Source organism: Rutilus rutilus (genome assembly GCF_951802725.1).
Source record: "Rutilus rutilus genome assembly, chromosome: 3".
Taxonomy (NCBI): domain Eukaryota; kingdom Metazoa; phylum Chordata; class Actinopteri; order Cypriniformes; family Leuciscidae; genus Rutilus; species Rutilus rutilus.
This window is the reverse complement of record NC_140211.1, coordinates 45,391,491-45,409,608: the sequence shown is the minus strand read 5'-3', so window position 1 is coordinate 45,409,608 and position 18,118 is coordinate 45,391,491.

Below are 18,118 nucleotides of genomic sequence, written 5' to 3'. Positions count from 1 at the left end.
GCGTCATGCCGAGTCGACTGATATCCAATTTTGCCATATCGGCCAATTTGACTGTCGGCCATTTTGAAATTTGTGCTAAAATGCTGTATTTTAACAACGCATGAACTGATTGTTACGAAACTTGGTATGGGTCATCAGCACGATGTCCTGAAGGAGTGTGAGAAGTTTCGAAACAGCGCCACCTAGTGGTGAATTTTTTTTTTCAAATGCTTATAACTTTGGGTGTGATCGACTTATTTTCACGAAACTCATCTTTTTAGACTCCTGAATCGTTGCCGAGTCCTACGATACCAAACATGCTAGGTTTCGCCTTACGGTTTGTGTAGCGTTGTGATTTAGCGCTTAAAAAACATTTGGCTATATCTTTGAAACCGCTAGTCCGATCGAGACGAAACCACCGTCAGAAGTTTGGAAACATAGGTCGATAGCTATACGCCAATGCCCAAATGCGAAAATATTGATGTTTAGGGGTACTAATTTCCAATCAAAGTCATGTGTCAGTCATTTTTTTCGTGTTTTTTCATATAAATGTCTATAACTCCGAAGTGAATTGAGATATTTTCACCAAAATTGAGACACATATGTATGGGCTCACTCTGAGGACACGTAAAAAAAATGGTTTGACTGAGCCTCTTGGTGGCGCTATAATTGAACAAAACATGAAATTCCCATTGACTTCAATACAGTTTTGTGAAATAAAATGCTATACTAAACAAATGCATTGGTGTAATATTACGAAACTCAGATTGTGTCATCAGCACCATCCCCTGAAGGCAACCAAAATATTTCAAGACAGCGCCACCTAGTGGTCAAAAGTTATAACAAAATTTCCAAAAAGGCTAATAACTTTTGAATAAATCTGGCTATTGAAATGCCACGGGTCTTAATAGATTCCTTGGGTCAAGCCGAGAACATAGATACCAAGTTTTCCTTATTTGGCCAAACTTCCTGTCCGCCATCTTGATTTTCAGTCAAAACCTACTTTTTCGAACTCCTCCTAGACCGTTAGTCCGATTTTCACCAAAATCGAATAGTACCATCTCCAGACCGTGCCGACTAAAAGTTATGGATTTCGTGTCGATAGACGAAACCGTTTTCGTATAGCGCAGCAGCAAAGTTGAGGCATGATGCTAATAGCAATAATTAAGGCTTTATATCTGCAATGCCTTGATATATTGACACCAATCTTTGTATGTGTCATTGTCACTTCACTCTGACCACATCACATCAGTTTTGTAACTGCGCCACCTATTGGTCGAAAGTGATAATCCATCAAATCATATTTTTAATTATTGTTTCTATGATTTTTCAGGCATTTTGCCTAAAATCCTCTTTAAATGTCTTTAATTGCTCATTGTTGCAGTTGGTCTGACACTTTCAGACATGTTGGCATGTCTTGTCGTCTTATTCTGCTTGGCCCCGGTAATGGCTGCTTGTTAGGGGCCAAGCACCGAAGGTGCGGAGGCACCTATTGTATCTGTTCCCGTTCTTATTATTCTTCTTCTTCCGCCATGGGAGTCTATGGCAGCCCATAGAACCGATTGCGGGAAAGTTGTTTTGGTTTGACATTCTGATAGAGGACAGTCCCAACATTAAGTACACCAATTTTTGTGTTTCTAAGTCATTCCCTCTAGCGCCACCACCTGTCCAAAGTTTCACTTTTACTTTGCTAATAACTTTTGAACCGTAAGGCCAATCAGCAAAATCCTTTTTTCCTCTGATTCCTGAGCTCATGACGATTCGATTGCACCCTATATCGTCATTTTCCGTCATAAAAACATGGCCGCCATTTTGAATTTTCCTAAAAAGGTACTTTTTCGAACTCGTCCTAGACGGTTTGTCCGATTTGCACGAAAATTGAATCGGATCATCTTCAGGCAGGGGTGACAAAAAGTTATTAAAATCTTGTTGATTCGTCAAACCGTTTTCGATAAACGCTCGAACAAATTTTACGTAGCGCTTGCAAAAACAGTCGTAAGGCCGTATCTCCGCAACGGTTTATCGTATTCAGACCAAACTTGGTACATGTACTCACAAGCATGACCTGAGGCTACATGCTGCGTTTCGGCACAGCGCCACCTACAGGTCCGGAGATATGAAAAATGGCTATTTTTGCTTATAACTTCTGAACAGTTTGTCCAAAAATCATAAAATTGGTCTTGATAGATTCAGGGCGTCATGCCGAGTCGACTGATATCCAATTTTGCCATATCGGCCAATTTGACTGTCGGCCATTTTGAAATTTGTGCTAAAATGCTGTATTTTAACAACGCATGAACTGATTGTTACGAAACTTGGTATGGGTCATCAGCACGATGTCCTGAAGGAGTGTGAGAAGTTTCGAAACAGCGCCACCTAGTGGTGAATTTTTTTTTTCAAATGCTTATAACTTTGGGTGTGATCGACTTATTTTCACGAAACTCATCTTTTTAGACTCCTGAATCGTTGCCGAGTCCTACGATACCAAACATGCTAGGTTTCGCCTTACGGTTTGTGTAGCGTTGTGATTTAGCGCTTAAAAAACATTTGGCTATATCTTTGAAACCGCTAGTCCGATCGAGACGAAACCACCGTCAGAAGTTTGGAAACATAGGTCGATAGCTATACGCCAATGCCCAAATGCGAAAATATTGATGTTTAGGGGTACTAATTTCCAATCAAAGTCATGTGTCAGTCATTTTTTTCGTGTTTTTTCATATAAATGTCTATAACTCCGAAGTGAATTGAGATATTTTCACCAAAATTGAGACACATATGTATGGGCTCACTCTGAGGACACGTAAAAAAAATTGTGGGACTGAGCCTCTTGGTGGCGCTATAATTGAACAAAACATGAAATTCCCATTGACTTCAATACAGTTTTGTGAAATAAAATGCTATACTAAACAAATGCATTGGTGTAATATTACGAAACTCAGATTGTGTCATCAGCACCATCCCCTGAAGGCAACCAAAATATTTCAAGACAGCGCCACCTAGTGGTCAAAAGTTATAACAAAATTTCCAAAAAGGCTAATAACTTTTGAATAAATCTGGCTATTGAAATGCCACGGGTCTTAATAGATTCCTTGGGTCAAGCCGAGAACATAGATACCAAGTTTTCCTTATTTGGCCAAACTTCCTGTCCGCCATCTTGATTTTCAGTCAAAACCTACTTTTTCGAACTCCTCCTAGACCGTTAGTCCGATTTTCACCAAAATCGAATAGTACCATCTCCAGACCGTGCCGACTAAAAGTTATGGATTTCGTGTCGATAGACGAAACCGTTTTCGTATAGCGCAGCAGCAAAGTTGAGGCATGATGCTAATAGCAATAATTAAGGCTTTATATCTGCAATGCCTTGATATATTGACACCAATCTTTGTATGTGTCATTGTCACTTCACTCTGACCACATCACATCAGTTTTGTAACTGCGCCACCTATTGGTCGAAAGTGATAATCCATCAAATCATATTTTTAATTATTGTTTCTATGATTTTTCAGGCATTTTGCCTAAAATCCTCTTTAAATGTCTTTAATTGCTCATTGTTGCAGTTGGTCTGACACTTTCAGACATGTTGGCATGTCTTGTCGTCTTATTCTGCTTGGCCCCGGTAATGGCTGCTTGCAGCTATATTTATTATTCTTCTTCTTCTTCCGCTCTGGGAGTCTATGGCAGCCCATAGAACCGATTGCGGGAAAGTTGTTTTGGTTTGACATTCTGATAGAGGACAGTCCCAACATTAAGTACACCAATTTTGGTGTGTCTAAGTCATTCCCTCTAGCGCCACCACCTGTCCAAAGTTTCACTTTTACTTTGCTAATAACTTTTGAACCGTAAGGCCAATCAGCAAAATCCTTTTTTCCTCTGATTCCTGAGCTCATGACGATTCGATTGCTCCCTATATCGTCATTTTCCGTCATAAAAACATGGCCGCCATTTTGAATTTTCCTAAAAAGGTACTTTTTCGAACTCGTCCTAGACGGTTTGTCCGATTTGCACGAAAATTGAATCGGATCATCTTCAGGCAGTGGTGACAAAAAGTTATTAAAATCTTGTTGATTCGTCAAACCGTTTTCGATAAACGCTCGAACAAATTTTACGTAGCGCTTGCAAAAACAGTCGTAAGGCTGTATCTCCGCAACGGTTTATCGTATTCAAACCAAACTTGGTACATGTACTCACAAGCATGACCTGAGGCTACATGCTGCGTTTCGGCACAGCGCCACCTACAGGTCCGGAGATATGAAAAATGGCAATTTTTGCTTATAACTTCTGAACAGTTTGTCCAAAAATCATAAAATTGGTCTTGATAGATTCAAGGCGTCATGCCGAGTCGACTGATATCCAATTTTGCCATATCGGCCAATTTGACTGTCGGCCATTTTGAATTTTGTGCTAAAATGCTGTATTTTAACAACGGATGAACAGATTGTTACGAAACTTGGTATGGGTCATCAGCACGATGTCCTGAAGGAGTGTGAGAAGTTTCGAAACAGCGCCACCTAGTGGTGAATTTTTTTTTTCAAATGCTTATAACTTTGGGTGTGATCGACTTATTTTCACGAAACTCATCTCATTGGACTCCTGAATCGTTGCCGAGTCCAACGATACCAAACATGTTAGGTTTCGCCTAACGGTTTGTGTAGCATTGTGATTTAGCGCTTAAAAAACATTAGGCTATATCTTCGAAACCGTTTGTCCGATTGAGACGAAACCACCGTCAGAAGTTTGGAAACATAGGTCGATAGCTATACGCCAATGCCCAAATGCGAAAATATTGATGTTTAGGGGTAGTAATATTCAATCAAAGTCATGTGTCAGTCATTTTTTACGTGTTTTTTCATATAAATGTCTATAACTCCGAAGCAAATTGAGATTTTTGCACCAAAATCGACACATATATGTATGGGCTCACTCTGATGACACATAAAAAAAATGGTGGGACTGAGCCTCTTGGTGGCGCTATAATAGAACAAAACATGAAATTCCCATTGATTTCAATAGAGTTTTGTGAAATAAAATGCTATACTAAACAAATGCATTGGTGTAATATTACGAAACTCAGAATGTGCCTTCATCACCATCCCCTGAAGGTACTCAAAATATTTCGAAACAGCGCCACCTAGTGGTCAAAAGTTATAACAAAATTTCCAAAAAGGCTAATAACTTTTGAATAAATCTGTCTATTGAAATGCCACTGGTCTTAATAGATTCCTTGGGTCAAGCCGAGAACATAGATACCAAGTTTTCCTTATTTGGCCGAACTTCCTGTCCGCCATCTTGATGTTCAGTCAAAACCTACTTTTTCGAACTCCTCCTAGACCGTTTGTCCGATTTTCACCAAAATCGAATCGTATCATCTCCAGACCGTGCCGACTAAAAGTTATGGATTTCGTGTCGATAGACGAAACCGTTTTCGTATAGCGCAGCAGCAAAGTTGAGGCATGATGCTAATAGCACTATTCAGGCTTTATCTCTGCAATGCCTTGACTTATTGACACCAAACTTTGTATGTGTCATTGTCACTTCACTCTGACCACATCACATCAGTTTTGTAACTGCGCCACCTATTGGTCGAAAGTGATAATCCATAAAATCATATTTTTAATTATTGTTTCTATGATTTTTCAGGCATTTTGCATAAAATCCTCTTTAAAGTCTATAATTGCTCATTGTTGCAGTTGGTCTGACACTTTCAGACATGTTGGCATGTCTTGTCGTCTTATTCTGCTTGGCCCCGGTAATGGCTGCTTGCAGCTATATTTAGGGGCCAAGCACCGAAGGTGCGGAGGCACCTATTGTATCCGTTCGCGTTCTTATTATTATTATTATTCTTCTTCTTCTTCCGCTCTGGGAGTCTATGGCAGCCCATAGAACCGATTGCGGGAAAGTTGTTTTGGTTTGACATTCTGATAGAGGACAGTCCCAACATTAAGTACACCAATTTTGGTGTGTCTAAGTCATTCCCTCTAGCGCCACCACCTGTCCAAAGTTTCACTTTTACTTTGCTAATAACTTTTGAACCGTAAGGCCAATCAGCGAAATCCTTTTTTCCTCTGATTCCTGAGCTCATGACGATTCGATTGCACCCTATATCGTCATTTTCCGTCATAAAAACATGGCCGCCATTTTGAATTTTCCTAAAAAGGTACTTTTTCGAACTCGTCCTAGACGGTTTGTCCGATTTGCACGAAAATTGAATCGGATCATCTTCAGGCAGTGGTGACAAAAAGTTATTAAAATCTTGTTGATTCGTCAAACCGTTTTCGATAAACGCTCGAACAAATTTTACGTAGCGCTTGCAAAAACAGTCGTAAGGCTGTATCTCCGCAACGGTTTATCGTATTCAGACCAAACTTGGTACATGTACTCACAAGCATGACCTGAGGCTACATGCTGCGTTTCGGCACAGCGCCACCTACAGGTCCGGAGATATGAAAAATGGCAATTTTTGCTTATAACTTCTGAACAGTTTGTTCAAAAATCATAAAATTGGTCTTGATAGATTCAGGGCGTCATGCCGAGTCGACTGATATCCAATTTTGCCATATCGGCCAATTTGACTGTCGGCCATTTTGAATTTTGTGCTAAAATGCTGTATTTTAACAACGCATGAACGGATTGTTACGAAACTTGGTATGGGTCATCAGCACGATGTCCTGAAGGAGTGTGAGAAGTTTCGAAACAGCGCCACCTAGTGGTGAATTTTTTTTTCAAATGCTTATAACTTTGGGTGTGATCGACTTATTTTCACGAAACTCATCTCATTGGACTCCTGAATCGTTGCCGAGTCCAACGATACCAAACATGTTAGGTTTCGCCTAACGGTTTGTGTAGCATTGTGATTTAGCGCTTAAAAAACATTAGGCTATATCTTCGAAACCGTTTGTCCGATTGAGACGAAACCACCGTCAGAAGTTTGGAAACATAGGTCGATAGCTATACGCCAATGCCCAAATGCGAAAATATTGATGTTTAGGGGTAGTAATATTCAATCAAAGTCATGTGTCAGTCATTTTTTACGTGTTTTTTCATATAAATGTCTATAACTCCGAAGCAAATTGAGATTTTTGCACCAAAATCGACACATATATGTATGGGCTCACTCTGATGACACATAAAAAAAATGGTGGGACTGAGCCTCTTGGTGGCGCTATAATAGAACAAAACATGAAATTCCCATTGATTTCAATAGAGTTTTGTGAAATAAAATGCTATACTAAACAAATGCATTGGTGTAATATTACGAAACTCAGAATGTGCCTTCAGCACCATCCCCTGAAGGTACTCAAAATATTTCGAAACAGCGCCACCTAGTGGTCAAAAGTTATAACAAAATTTCCAAAAAGGGTAATAACTTTTGAATAAATCTGTCTATTGAAATGCCACTGGTCTTAATAGATTCCTTGGGTCAAGCCGAGAACATAGATACCAAGTTTTCCTTATTTGGCCGAACTTCCTGTCCGCCATCTTGATGTTCAGTCAAAACCTACTTTTTCGAACTCCTCCTAGACCGTTTGTCCGATTTTCACCAAAATCGAATCGTATCATCTCCAGACCGTGCCGACTAAAAGTTATTGATTTCGTGTCGATTGACGAAACCGTTGTCGTATACCGCAGCAGCAAAGTTGTGGCATGATGCCAAAGGCACTATTCAGGCTTTATCTCTGCAATGCCTTGACATATTGACACCAAACTTTGTATGTGTCATTGTCACTTCACTCTGACCGCATCACATCAGGTTTGTAACTGCGCCACCTATTGGTTGAAAGTGATAATCCATTAAATCATATTTTTATTTACTGTTTCTATGATTTTTCAGGCATTTGGCCTAAAATACTCTTTAATGTCTTTAATTGCTCATTGTTGCAGTTGGTCTGACACTTTCAGCCATGTTGGCATGTCTTGTCATCTGATTGTGCTTGGCCCCGGTAATGGCTGCTTGCAGCTATATTTAGGGGCCAAGCACCGAAGGTGCGGAGGCACCTATTGTATCCGTTCGCGTTCTTATTAGGGGCCAAGCACCGAAGGTGCGGAGGCACCTATTGTATCTGTTCCCGTTCTTATTATTCTTCTTCTTCCGCCATGGGAGTCTATGGCAGCCCATAGAACCGATTGCGGGAAAGTTGTTTTGGTTTGACATTCTGATAGAGGACAGTCCCAACATTAAGTACACCAATTTTGGTGTGTCTAAGTCATTCCCTCTAGCGCCACCACCTGTCCAAAGTTTCACTTTTACTTTGCTAATAACTTTTGAACCGTAAGGCCAATCAGCGAAATCCTTTTTTCCTCTGATTCCTGAGCTCATGACGATTCGATTGCACCCTATATCGTCATTTTCCGTCATAAAAACATGGCCGCCATTTTGAATTTTCCTAAAAAGGTACTTTTTCGAACTCGTCCTAGACGGTTTGTCCGATTTGCACGAAAATTGAATCGGATCATCTTCAGGCAGTGGTGACAAAAAGTTATTAAAATCTTGTTGATTCGTCAAACCGTTTTCGATAAACGCTCGAACAAATTTTACGTAGTGCTTGCAAAAACAGTCGTAAGGCTGTATCTCCGCAACGGTTTATCGTATTCAGACCAAACTTGGTACATGTACTCACAAGCATGACCTGAGGCTACATGCTGCGTTTCGGCACAGCGCCACCTACAGGTCCGGAGATATGAAAAATGGCAATTTTTGCTTATAACTTCTGAACAGTTTGTCCAAAAATCATAAAATTGGTCTTGATAGATTCAGGGCGTCATGCCGAGTCGACTGATATCCAATTTTGCCATATCGGCCAATTTGACTGTCGGCCATTTTGAATTTTGTGCTAAAATGCTGTATTTTAACAACGCATGAACGGATTGTTACGAAACTTGGTATGGGTCATCAGCACGATGTCCTGAAGGAGTGTGAGAAGTTTCGAAACAGCGCCACCTAGTGGTGAATTTTTTTTTTCAAATGCTTATAACTTTGGGTGTGATCGACTTATTTTCACGAAACTCATCTCATTGGACTCCTGAATCGTTGCCAAGTCCAACGATACCAAACATGTTAGGTTTCGCCTAACGGTTTGTGTAGCATTGTGATTTAGCGCTTAAAAAACATTAGGCTATATCTTCGAAACCGTTTGTCCGATTGAGACGAAACCACCGTCAGAAGTTTGGAATCATAGCTTGTTAACTATATGCAAATGCCCAAATGTGAAAATATTGATGTTTAGGGGTAGTAATATTCAATCAAAGTCATGTGTCAGTCATTTTTTACGTGTTTTTTCATATAAATGTCTATAACTCCGAAGCAAATTGAGATTTTTGCACCAAAATCGACACATATATGTATGGGCTCACTCTGATGACACACAAAAAAAATGGTGGGACTGAGCCTCTTGGTGGCGCTATAATAGAACAAAACATGAAATTCCCATTGATTTCAATAGAGTTTTGTGAAATAAAATGCTATACTAAACAAATGCATTGGTGTAATATTACGAAACTCAGAATGTGCCTTCAGCACCATCCCCTGAAGGTACTCAAAATATTTCGAAACAGCGCCACCTTGTGGTCAAAAGTTATGACAAAATTTCCAAAAAGGCTAATAACTTTTGAATAAATCTGTCTATTGAAATGCCACTGGTTTTAATAGATTCCTTGGGTCAAGCCGAGAACATAGATACCAAGTTTTCCTTATTTGGCCGAACTTCCTGTCCGCCATCTTGATGTTCAGTCAAAACCTACTTTTTCGAACTCCTCCTAGACCGTTTGTCCGATTTTCACCAAAATCGAATCGTATCATCTCCAGACCGTGCCGACTAAAAGTTATGGATTTCGTGTCGATAGACGAAACCGTTTTCGTATAGCGCAGCAGCAAAGTTGAGGCATGATGCTAATAGCACTATTCAGGCTTTATCTCTGCAATGCCTTGACATATTGACACCAAACTTTGTATGTGTCATTGTCACTTCACTCTGACCACATCACATCAGTTTTGTAACTGCGCCACCTATTGGTCGAAAGTGATAATCCATAAAATCATATTTTTAATTATTGTTTCTATGATTTTTCAGGCATTTTGCATAAAATCCTCTTTAAAGTCTATAATTGCTCATTGTTGCAGTTGGTCTGACACTTTCAGACATGTTGGCATGTCTTGTCGTCTTAATCTGCTTGGCCCCGGTAATGGCTGCTTGTTAGGGGCCAAGCACCGAAGGTGCGTAGGCACCTATTGTATCTGTTCCCGTTCCTATTATTATTATTATTCTTCCGTTTCTTCCGACTGGGAGTCTATGGCAGCCCATAGAACCGATTGCGGGAAAGTTGTAATGGTTTGACATTCTGATAGAGGACAGTCCCAACATTAAATACACCAATTTTGGTGTGTCTAAGTCATTCCCTCTAGCGCCACCACCTGTCCAAAGTTTCACTTTTATTTTGCTAATAACTTTTGAACCGTAAGTCCAATCAACAAAATTCTTTTTTTCTCTTATTCCTGAGCTCATGCCAATTCGATTGCACCCTATGACGTCATTTTCGTCATAACAATATGGCCGCCATTTTGAATTGTCCGTAAAAGCTACTTTTTCGAACTCGTCCTAGATGGTTTGTCCGATTTGCACGAAAATTGAACCAGATCATCTACAGGCAGTGCTGACCAAAAGTTATGGAATTCAAATTGATTCGTTAAACCGTTTTCGAAAAACGCTCGAACTAATTTTACGTAGCGCCTGCAAAAACAGTCGTAGGGCTCTATCTCCGCAACGGTTTATTGTATTCAGACCAAACTTGGTACATGTCATCACAGGCATGACCTGAGGCTACATGCTGTGTTTCGGCGCAGCGCCACCTACTGGTCCAGAGATATGGAAAATGGCTATTTTTGCTTATAGCTTTTGAACAGTTTGTCCAAAAATCATAAAATTGGTCTCGTTAGATTCAGGGCAACATGCCGATTCGACTGATATCCAATTTGACCATATCGGCCATTTTGACTGTCAGCCATTTTGAATTTTGTGCTAAAATGCTGTATTTTATGAACGCATGAACGAATTGTTACGAAACTTGGTATTGGTCATCATCATGATGTCCTGAAGGAACCTGAGAAGTTTCGAAACAGCGCCACGTAGTGGTGAATTTTTTTCCCCAAATGCTTATAACTTTGGGTGTGGTCGACTTATTTTCACGAGACTCATCTCATTAGAGTCCTGAATCGTTGCCGAGTCCAACGATACCAAACATGTTAGGTTTCGCCTTATGGTTTGTGTAGCGTTGTGATTTAGCGCTTAAAAAACATTTGGCTATATCTTTGAAACCGCTTGTCCGATCGAGACGAAACCACCTTCAGAAGTTTGGAAACATAGGTCGATAGCTATACACCAATGCCCAAATGCGAAAATATTGATGTTTAGGGGTAGTAAAATCCAATCAAAGTCATGTGTCAGTCAATTTTTACGTGTTTTTTCATATAAATGTCTATAACTCCGAAGCGAATTGAGATATTTTCACCAAAATTGACACAAATATGCATGGGCTCACTCTGAGGACACATTAAAAAAATGGTGTGACTGAGCCTCTTGGTGGCGCTATAACAGAACAAAACATGAAATTCCCATTGACTTCAATACAGTTTTGTGAAATAAAATGCTATACTAAACAAATGCATTGGTGTAATATTACGAAACTCAGAATGTGCCATCAGCTCCATCCCCTAAAGGTACCCAAAATATTTCGAGACAGCGCCACCTAGTGGTCAAAAGTTATAACAAAATTTCCAAAAAGGCTAATAACTTTTGAATAAATCTGGCTATTGAAATGCCACTGGTCTTAATAGATTCCCTGGGTCAAGCCGAGAACATAGATACCAAGTTTTCCTTATTTGGCCAAACTTCCTGTCCGCCATCTTGATTTTCATTCAAAACTTACTTTTTCGAACTCCTCCTAGACTGTTTGTCCGATTTTCACCAAAATCGAATCGTATCATCTCCAGACTGTGCCGACTAAAAGTTATGGATTTCGTGTCGATAGACGAAACCGTTTTCGTATAGCGCAGCAGCAAAGTTGAGGCATGATGCCAAAAGCACTATTCAGGCTTTATCTCTGCAATCCCTTGAAATATTGACACCAAACTTTGTATGTGTCATTGTCACTTCACTCTGACCACATCACATCAGTTTTGTAATTGCTCCACCTATTGGTCGAAAGTGATAATCCATTAAATCATATTCTGAATTACTTTTTATATGATTTTTCAGCCATTTCGCCAAAAATCCTCTCTAAATGTCTTTAATTGCTCATTGTTGCAGTTGGTCTGACACTTTCAGACATGTTGGCATGTCTTGTCGTCTGATTGTGCTTGGCCCCGATAATTGCTGCTTGCAGCTATATTTATTAGGGGCCAAGCACCGAAGGTGCGGAGGCACCTATTGTTTTTGTTCCGGTTCTTATTATTATTATTATTAGGGGCCAAGCACCGAAGGTGCGTAGGCACCTATTGTATCTGTTCCCGTTCTTATTATTATTCTTCCTTCTTCCGACTGGGTGTCTATGGCAGCCCATAGAACCGATTGCGGGAAAGTTGTAATGGTTTGACATTCTGATAGAGGACAGTCCCATCATTAAATACACCAATTTTGGTGTGTCTAAGTCATTCCCTCTAGCGCCACCACCTGTCCAAAATTTCACTTTTATTTTGCTAATAACTTTTGAACCGTAAGGCCAATCAGCGAAATTATTTTTTCCTCTGATTCCTGAGCTCATGCCGATTCGAGTGCACCGTATGACGTCATTTTCCGGCATATAAATATGGCCGCCATTTTGAATGTGCTGAAAAAGCTACTTTTTCGAACTCGTCCTAGACGGTTTGTCCGATTTGCACGAAAATTGAACCAGATCATCTTCAGGTAGTGCTGAGAAAAAGTTATGGAATTCAAATTGATTCGTCAAACCGTTTTCGAATAACGCTCGAACAAATTTTACGTAGCTCTTGCAAAAACAGTCGTAGGGCTGTATCTCCGCAACGCTTTATCGGATTCAGACCAAAATTGGTACATGTCATCACAAACATGACCTGAGGCTACATGCTGCGTTTCGGCGCAGCGCCACCTACTGGTCCGGAGATATGAAAAATGGCTATTTTTGCTTATAACTTCTGAACAGTTTGTCCAAAAATCATAAAATTGGTCTTGTTAGATTCAGGGCAACATGCCGATTCGACTGATATCCAATTTGACCATATCGGCCATTTTGACTGTCAGCCATTTTGAATTTTGTGCTAAAATGCTGTATTTTATGAACGCATGAACGAATTGTTACAAAACTTGGTATTGGTCATCATCACGATGTCCTGAAGGAACCTGAGAAGTTTCGAAACAGCGCCACCTAGTGGTGAATTTTTTTTCCAAAATGCTTATAACTTTGGGTGTGGTCGACTTATTTTCACGAGACTCATCTCATTAGAGTCCTGAATCGTTGCCGAGTCCCACGATACCAAACATGCTAGGTTTCGCCTTACGGTTTGTGTAGCGTTGTGATTTAGCGCTTAAAAAACATTTGGCTATATCTTCGAAACCGCTAGTCCGATCGAGACGAAACCACCGTCAGAAGTTTGGAAACATAGGTCGATAGCTATACGCCAATGCCCAAATGCAAAAATATTGATGTTTAGGGGTAGTAAATTCCAATCAAAGTCATGTGTCAGTCATTTTTTACGTGTTTTTTCATATAAATGTCTATAACTCCGAAGCGAATTGAGATATCTTCACCAAAATTGACACACATATGTATGGGCTCACTCTGAGGACACATAAAAAAAATGGTGTGACTGAGCCTCTTGGTGGTGCTATAACAGAACAAAACATGAAATTCCCATTGACTTCAATACAGTTTTGTGAAATAAAATGCTATACTAAACAAATGCATTAGTGTAATATTACGAAACTCAAAATGTGCCATCAGCTCCATCCCCTGAAGGTACCCAAAATATTTCGAGACAGCGCCACCTAGTGGTCAAAAGTTATAACAAAATTTCCCAAAAGGCTAATAACTTTTGAATAAATCTGGCTATTGAAATGCCACTGGTCTTAATAGATTCCCTGGGTCAAGCCGAGAACATAGATACCAAGTTTTCCTTATTTGGCCAAACTTCCTGTCCGCCATCTTGATTTTCATTCAAAACCTACTTTTTCGAACTCCTCCTAGACCGTTTGTCCAATTTTCACCAAAATCGAATCGTATCATCTCCAGACTGTGCCGACTAAAAGTTATGGATTTCGTGTCGATAGACGAAACCGTTTTTGTATAGCGCAGCAGCAAAGTTGAGGCATGATGCCAAAAGCACTATTCAGGCTTCATCTCTGAAATCCCTTGAAATATTGACACCAAACTTTGTATGTGTCATTGTCACTTCACTCTGACCACATCACATCAGTTTTGTAACTGCTCCACCTATTGGTCGAAAGTGATAATCCATTAAATCATATTCTGAATTACTTTTTATATGATTTTTCAGCCATTTCGCCTAAAATCCTCTCTAAATGTCTTTAATTGCTCATTGTTGCAGTTGGTCTGACACCTTCAGCCATGTTGGCATATCCTGTCATCTGCTTGCGCTTGGCCCCGATAATTGCTGCTTGCAGCTATATTTATTATTATTATTCTTCTTCTTCTTCTTCCGCCATGGGAGTCTATGGCAGCCCATAGAACCGCTTGCGGGAAAGTTATGAAATTTGGCACAATGATAGAGGACAGTCCAAAAAGTCACCATACCAAATTTGGTGTCTTAAAACCAATCCCTCTAGCGCCACCACCTGTCCAAAGTTTCACTTTTATTTTGCTAATAACTTTTGAAGCGTAAGGCCAATCAACAAAATTCTTTTTTCCTCTGATTCCTGAGCTCATGCTGATTCGATTGCACCCTATGACGTCATTTTCCGGCTTATAAATATGGCCGCCATTTTGAATGTGCTGAAAAAGCTACTTTTTCAAACTCGTCCTAGACGGTTTGTCCGATTTGCACGAAAATTGAACCAGATCATCTTCAGGCAGTGCTGACAAAAAGTTATGGAATTCAAATTGATTCGTCAAACCGTTTTCGATAAATGCTCGAACAAATTTTACGTAGCACCTGCAAAAACAGTCGTAAGGCTGTATCTCTGCAACGGTTTATCGTATTCAGACCAAACTTGGTACATGTCATCACAAGCATGACCTGAGGCTACATGCTGCGTTTCGGCGCAGCGCCACCTACTGGTCCGGAGATATGAAAAATGGCTATTTTTGCTTATAACTTCTGAACAATTTGTCCAAAAATCATAAAATTGGTCTCGTTAGATTCAGGGCAACATGCCGAGTCGACTGATATCAAATTTTACCATATCGGCCATTTTGACTGTCGGCCATTTTGAATTTTGTGATAAAATGCTGTATTTTAAGAACGCATGAACGGATTGTTACGAAACTTGGTATGGGTCATCAGCACGATGTTCTGAAGGAGCGTGAGAAGTTTCGAAACAGCGCCACCTAGTGGTCAAAAGTTATAACGACATTTCCAAAAAGGCTAATAACTTTTGAATAAATCTGGCTACTGAAATGCCACTGGTCTTATTAGATTCCTTGGGTCAAGCCGAGAACATAGATACCAAGTTTACCTTATTTGGCCAAACTTCCTTTCCGCCATCTTGATTTTCATTCAAAACCTACTTTTTCAAACTCCTCCTAGACCGTTTGTCCGATTTTCACCAAAATCGAATCGTATCATCTCCAGACCGTGCCGACTAAAAGTTATGGATTTCGTGTGGATAGACCAAACCGTTTTCGTATAGCGCAGCAGCAAAGTTGAGGCATGATGCTAATAGCACTATTCAGGCTTTATCTCTGCAATCCCTTGAAATATTGACACCAAACTTTGTATGTGTCATTGTCACTTCACTCTGACCACATCACATCAGTTTTGTAACTGCGCCACCTATTGGTCGAAAGTGATAATGCATTAAATCATATTTTTATTGACTGTTTCTATGATTTTTCAGCCATTTCGTCTAAAATCCTCTTTAAATGTCTTTAATTGCTCATTGTTGCAGTTGGTCGGACACCTTCAGCCATGTTGGCATATCCTGTCATCTACTTGCGCTTGGCCCCGGTAATGGCTGCTTGCAGCTATATTTATTATTATTCTTCTTCTTCTTCTTCCGCCATGGGAGTCTATGGCAGCCCATAGAACCGCTTGCGGGAAAGTTATGAAATTTGGCACAATGATAGAGGACAGTCCAAAAAGTCACCATACCAAATTTGGTGTCTTAAAACCAATCCCTCTAGCGCCACCACCTGTCCAAATTTTCACTTTTATTTTGCTAATAACTTTTGAAGCGTAAGGCCAATCAACAAAATTCTTTTTTCATCTGATTCCTGAGCTCATGCTGATTCGATTGCACCCTATGACGTCATTTTCCGGCTTATAAATATGGCCGCCATTTTGAATGTGCTGAAAAAGCTACTTTTTCGAACTCGTCCTAGACGGTTTGTCCGATTTGCACGAAAATTGAACCAGATCATCTTCAGGCAGTGCTGACAAAAAGTTATGGAATTCAAATTGATTCGTCAAACCGTTTCCGATAAACGCTCGAACAAATTTTACGTAGCACCTGCAAAAACAGTCGTAAGGCTGTATCTCTGCAACGGTTTATCGTATTCAGACCAAACTTGGTACATGTCATCACAAGCATGACCTGAGGCTACATGCTGCGTTTCGGCGCAGCGCCACCTACTGGTCCGGAGATATGAAAAATGGCTATTTTTGCTTATAACTTCTGAACAATTTGTCCAAAAATCATAAAATTGGTCTCGTTAGATTCAGGGCAACATGCCGAGTCGACTGATATCAAATTTTACCATATCGGCCATTTTGACTGTCGGCCATTTTGAATTTTGTGCTAAAATGCTGTATTTTAAGAACGCATGAACGGATTGTTACGAAACTTGGTATGGGTCATCAGCACGATGTTCTGAAGGAGCGTGAGAAGTTTCGAAACAGCGTCACCTAGTGGTCAAAAGTTATAACGACATTTCCAAAAAGGCTAATAACTTTTGAATAAATCTGGCTACTGAAATGCCACTGGTCTTAATAGATTCCTTGGGTCAAGCCGAGAACATAGATACCAAGTTTACCTTATTTGGCCAAACTTCCTGTCCGCCATCTTGATTTTCATTCAAAACCTACTTTTTCAAACTCCTCCTAGACCGTTTGTCCGATTTTCACCAAAATCGAATCGTATCATCTCCAGACCGTGCCGACTAAAAGTTATGGATTTCGTGTGGATAGACCAAACCGTTTTCGTATAGCGCAGCAGCAAAGTTGAGGCATGATGCTAATAGCACTATTCAGGCTTTATCTCTGCAATCCCTTGAAATATTGACACCAAACTTTTTACGGCTTGTCATTGTCACTTCACTCTGACCACATCACATCAGTTTTGTAACTGCGCCACCTATTGGTCGAAAGTGATAATGCATTAAATCATATTTTTATTGACTGTTTCTATGATTTTTCAGCCATTTCGTCTAAAATCCTCTTTAAATGTCTTTAATTGCTCATTGTTGCAGTTGGTCTGACACCTTCAGCCATGTTGGCATATCCTGTCATCTACTTGCGCTTGGCCCCGGTAATTGCTGCTTGCAGCTATATTTATTATTATTATTATTCTTCCGCCATGGGAGTCTATGGCAGCCCATAGAACCGATTGCGGGAAAGTTGTTTTGGTTTGACATTCTGATAGAGGACCGTCTCAACATTAAATACACCAATTTTGGTGTTTCTAAGTCATTCCCTCTAGCGCCACCACCTGTCCAAAGTTTCACTTTTATTTTGCTAATAACTTTTGAACCGTAAGGCCAATCAGCGAAATTCTTTTTTCCTCTGATTCCTGAGCTCATGGCGATTCGATTGCACCCTATGACGTCATTTGACGTCATAAAAATATGGCCGCCATCTTGAATTTTCAAAAAAAGCTACTTTTTCGAACTCGTCCTAGACGGTTTGTCCGATTTGCACGAAAATTGAACCAGATCATCTTCAGGTAGTGCTGACAAAAAGTTATGGAATTCAAATGGATTCGTCAAACCGTTTTCAATAAACGCACAAATACATTTTACG